The 5762-nt window shown below is 36.5% G+C and overlaps 1 pseudogene; it reads right to left on the bottom strand.

Annotated features, from left to right (window-relative positions):
- The window catches only part of LOC103397269 (hexokinase-2-like), a 20909-nt pseudogene extending 18850 nt beyond the window's left edge, over positions 1-2059 (bottom strand).
- Positions 2060-5762: the final 3703 nt, after the last annotated feature.

The raw sequence follows: 5762 nt of genomic DNA, 5'->3' as shown, positions 1-5762 counted from the left end.
ACCTCATCATTCCACCACCAGGTCTCTTTGTCCTCCTTTCTCTGCCCAGAGGACATACCTAGCACCTTCCTACCTGTCTCCCTAATCACTGCAGCTGTAGTCTCCCAATAGTCTGGGAATTCCTCAACACGGCCCAGAACTGCCCTTCCTTCCTGAAGTCTTCACAACATGTCTCTTTCCTTAGTTTCCACCACTTGATCTTCTGCTCTGTCTTCACTCTCTTCCTTTTTGTCACCTCCATCGTCATTTTGCACTCTACCATCCGATGTTGTTTGGCTACACTCTCGCCTTACACTCTCACCTTACAGTCATTAATATTAATTATATTATAACATATAATATATTTGTATATATTTTTATATGTTATTATTTATATGAAAGTGCAATGCTTGTGTAAATCCCTAAGCATTGAATTTTTTGAAAAACCATTGTTAAGCTCTCACTAACACCATGTGTACCTGACAGTTTTAGATACAGGCATTGTTTATCTGACAGGGACACTTGAGAACAGATCTTGTTACATTGCTGTGCATTGTTAATGGTTTCATTTCCCTAAAATATGATTGTTATTCCCATTAGAATACCCAAAATGCACAGCTAAGCATTTAACTTATAAATACTCAACATTCTTGTAAATAGAATTTATAGTTAGTTACCAAAGTGTGTTAAACCAAAGTGTGTTGAACCATAAACTCTTATCTAAGTGTGTTAAATAATGGTCCGCTTGACAGGAGTAGGTACTCCTAAAAGGTTTTTTTATGATGTAGGTCCATAAAGGATGAGGTCTGTTTCTCATCCAGTATGGGAATCGGATGAACTTTGCCCTAAGAGTAAAACGTAAAGCAAAAACAACTGCCCAGTACTTGTGAAACTTTCTCAATAAAAGGAGCTGCAGTCCTCATACACTTTGGGACTTAGGTGAGCCAACTCTGCAAAGCTGTTGGTCTCTCTGCTCCCCCTCGCAGCGAGTAAAAAGTACAACGTTGTCAGGTGTGGTTCTTTTCAGGTCATTCTATCTGCGGCAGTTAGATGACAACAGTGGTGATTGAATAACGTAATTTTCGGCACCAACAATTCTGTAATGCAAGTTTTGGTCAATATGAAAGAACAAGGGGTTAGAGGCCTTATAGAACACTAGTAGAATATCAGCGTCTCCCATTTGCTAAAAGTTCATTTCAAGCACCATATTTAAAAAAAATGGATTCCCTCTGTCAAGACAACACCACCAAATGTCACCTCAACACATCAGATTTGTCATATGTATTACGTGCCATTATCTGTGTTCTCTTTCTTAGTCACTGTTGTCTACGCTATAAGACTGAACGGAGCAACACTTCAGTCACAGAAAAAACTAAAACAAATAATAATTACTTCACAGTTAAACTCTAATACAATGACTGGCTGTTTTTTATGTATTACATGTACAAACAAAATTAATGATGAAAACAATTTCTTCAAAATGTTACACAGTTTACAATTTTCAACGTTTTCAATTTACAGATTTTGCCCTTTTAAAAGGATACAATCGAACTAATGTAAAGGGATATCTTTGTATTTGTTAGATGTGCGTTTATACAAGTTACATGACTGACAGTTGACGTGTTAACATGAACGTCCTCCTTGTCCCAGGTTAGAGGGCGGGGCTCCTGCTACTCCAAGTGTTTTTTATACACACGCATTAGAGTTACCAACACATTTCAATGTCTCTAACACAGCCTCGGCGCAGTGTTAGCGGCTGTTATTTTAACAGTACTCACTTCATTGGCCTGTTCATCGTGGAGTTCACCGCAGATATTGTCCGGCATTGTGGAGGCTAACATGATACTGACTGATGTTTCACGACTTTACTTCCTCTCACTTTTGTCCTACCGCTGCTGTTCTTTTACGTTTAACTCAACGTTGAAAAAACAAAAATGTGTGTCTTGAAATATCAAATTGTTTAAAAGTTATTATATTAAGTCATCTGTCCACAATTCGCAGTTTACAATCGATAGAACAGGGATGTCGTAAAGGAAAAAACTTCCAGCTTCCTTGACAAGGCTGTTCACTGACGTCATGTCCTGTTAACGGCTATGATTGGCTGCAGTGAAGGCGCGGTGTGGTCTGTTTCTTCAGCAACAGGAGAGTGTTAATATCAGTGACATTGTCTCGACACTATTACGTTAAACCTGTGGTCTTAGACGTTGATAAAAAAGAAGCTAAGCACAACTGCTCATTTAGCTCGACAATAAATAAACACAAGCTATAATATGTAAACATTTAAAAAGTGGATTGTCACTTTTGATGCCATAAAAATTCCTTAAATCTATATATTAACCTAAAATTAATGTCAAAGTAACAAACTGTGGAGTATGTAGCTTATTAACATTTAAAGTAGGGCTGGGCATTTTAATGCATTATTATTGCGTTAACTCATCAATTCACTAATGCCAGCAATTATTTTATTGCGCATTAATGGTGTTTATTAATTATTAGTATTTATTTTTTTATTTATTTGTTACAGTGCTCAAAGGAACCAGAAAAGAGAATTGACCTTTTGCAAAACCTGCACCAAATCGGTCATTGTCCAATCATACATCCTAGGAACCAGAACAATGAAAACAAAGTACTTCAAGTTAGACCCCTGACAAACAAAATGTTGATGTGATGTGCCTATGTGGTGAACTGATTTAAGCCTGAAGTAGCATTAGCTGTTTTATGTAGATATGCATAAAACAGAGAGTGACACCCTAGCTTGAGTGGGTTTATTCTCAAAATAATAACATCATTTATAATTTAACATAATTTGTTATGAATGAGGACTCACACTCCTGTATACAATAGTGAAAAAATAAAAGTATGATTCTTGTTCAAGTTTTTTGTTTCTTTCAGATAACTATAAACGCACAAGACTGTGGTTGGACCACAGTCGTTATTATAGAGAGTAGAGTAGTTTATTAGTTTATCTCTTACTGAATGCAGATTTATAATAGATTATAAAACGTCTGTCCTTTGGAAATAACAGATGGTTTTCTTAAGTAAGAACTTTTAATTAGTTTGATTTTTCCCCCTGTTAAGATGTTGTAAATACATTTATTCAGTCTTAACAATATATTCATTGTATTAAGTTTCCATATCAATTTATACTGTTATTGAATGCTGTTATTATGCTGTACTAAAAGGGAAAGTGATGAAGACAGGTGTGCATGCTGGTGGATCACATAACAGTAAATATGGACAGCACTGAATGGTACCGACTGTTACACTTGGAGATAGAGACAGGACACAGAACCGGCCAGAACTGGTTTCTTTGCCCAAATAAGGAGACCGACGGAAGACCAACAAAAGACAGAGAGAAAAACATCCGAACTGCATGTAGTTAATCTGACTTGATTAACTACAGCACATGCACATAGCTCCTATTGGTGGAGAATCCTTGTTTGGAGCAGTCTTTACCAACACCACATGGGTGTGGAATGCCAAGGTACCGACCATTGAAGTGTGTGTATGTAAAAAAACTGTATTTAAGCTTTGAGCACTGAGGAGTTCCTCCTCCTTTTCAACTCTGTGGGCAGCTGTGATGTCTTGAAGAGAACTGACCATTTTTGTGTTATCGCTTCATGGCAGTGTAACCAGGTGAGTCATCAAAGTGAGGTGAGGTCCTCACACACTGATATACACGTGGGCACATTCGTTTGCAATTATTTTTCTACTATCCCGCTTTCTTGCAAATTATATAAATTGATGTTTGATTATTTATTGTCTAACTTGTCTATATCTATCCAGTTAACTCAAGTTAAGCAGTTGTGAGACACAACAGTGCTAGTTCCTAAAGCTGCCTTTGACCCTTTTTTATTTTTTAGCTTTTTAGTCTCAAACACTCTGCCATTCTGCTTGATAATTAGCACGGAAGCTTTTGTGAGATTTCCGCGTCTATTCACATTGCACCACTCTGCAGCTGCCACGGTTACACCTCAGATATAACAAGACAACTTCTTTTTTGTTGTGCAAAAAAAGATCTGTTTCACCGATTTATTGTGTTTTTGTAGATGTAAACACCTTCTTGCCTTGGCTAGTATCAGCAAGCAGTTAAAGGTTAGAGGTCAACATATGCTATTGCTCATGATGATGCATCTTTGTCACAAGTCCAGTTTGTAGTTTGTGTGTCTATATATAACATTTTAGATTTCAAAATTTGTATTTCTTTCTAATAAAACAGCAACACATTTACAATTTTTAGACACACCATCAAGGTAAAGGTTATATAAATATATATACATATATGATACATGGAAATTTATACCCATATCTGATATTTGTGTTCAGGGTGGTAGCACATTACTATAGACATCAAATCACCATAAATACCTGTTTATCTCTGGGTTCTGGATGGTGGCACATTATTTAAGGCTACACAGAAAATCCCTGTAAATATCTGTTCTCTCAGGGTTTAGGGTAGCACTTTATTTATTTTCTTTACATTTACATCTGAAAACAGAGGGAATGTAAAAATGTTACCCAATGCAGCACATACTGTAAAAGAGAAAATACTCAAGCTCAATCTAGGATTTTTCAGCAAACTGTTTTTTATTATTTTTATTTTCACAAATGGTAACAGCAAGGATCATAATATGTAGTAAGGAATATTTGGGTTTATCTTACGTGAGTTTTTTTTTAGCAATTTTCCAGTAAGTTGTACACTGAGGGCCAGTGTTGGGCACTTTACTTTAAAAAAGTAATTAGTTCTAGTTACTAGTTACTTCTTCCAAAAAGTAACTGAGTTAGTAATTGAGTTACTCCACTATAAAAGTAACTAGTTACCAAAGAAAGTACCTATTGTGTTACTTTTTTAAAAAAGTTTAAAAATGTAGAGTAGAATAGCAAGGACAGGTACCTGAACAGAGATTTTAATTTATTGCATATCAACAGACCACAACTGGTACAACTGTTTTGTTCTTCACAAAAGTAAACATTTTAAAAGTATGAAGTGCTTTTAACTCGCTGTGGTGTAAATTAAATGAATCAAACTTTTACAACTTCAGACAACTAGTGGGCATACAGTGCTCCAAGTATGATCTTAAAAAGAAAAGTAAACAGTTTAACAAAAATGCTTTTAAAATTATACTGAAAAAGTATATGAATTTGTTGAACAAATCCAACTTTAATTCCTAAACATTCATTCATCTATCCATCCATAGACTCCTTCCTAACACTCATCCATCCATGCATGCACTCATTCATCCACCCAGCCAACCAAGTCATCTCACCATCTTAGCCATTTAACCAGTGATTGTATTTAGAAAATGTCTTTCTGCACGGCGGACCGGCTCCTCCTCTCTTAGGTATTTTGCCCATGACGGCTCTGAAGGAGTCTGAATCAACTGTTGACATCAGTGACGTGCAGTGAAGTTCATGGATGCTGAGGCACTGACTCCTCTGAGTCAGATTTACAATTGTAAGAAGTAAAAACAGCATCTTATTCCACTATTCCTCCAACAGCATGCACCTGGTAATGCTCCATCAGCATTCCTCTTTCAATTACACTTCAATCACACCAACACAAACATATACACAGGAACACATTTGTCCTACAAAGAACGTTTCTTTATACAAATGGATAGAGATGAGTGCAGCACAAATTTAATTTGGCCTTTGGACGCCCCCTTGAGGTGAGGCTGAGTACTGCCTGCCTCCCCTACTGACTTTTCTCTGCACTTCTTGTACGATCAGCAGAAACAATTGTCACGCACATACATTAAAGACATTACACAGACTGTATAGAG

The sequence above is a fragment of the Cynoglossus semilaevis genome, chromosome W (assembly GCF_000523025.1).
Source record: "Cynoglossus semilaevis isolate Cse_v1.0 chromosome W, Cse_v1.0, whole genome shotgun sequence".
In the NCBI taxonomy this organism is placed as follows: domain Eukaryota; kingdom Metazoa; phylum Chordata; class Actinopteri; order Pleuronectiformes; family Cynoglossidae; genus Cynoglossus; species Cynoglossus semilaevis.
Note: the sequence above shows the minus strand (reverse complement) of the source record. Positions and strands in the feature narration are given on the sequence as shown.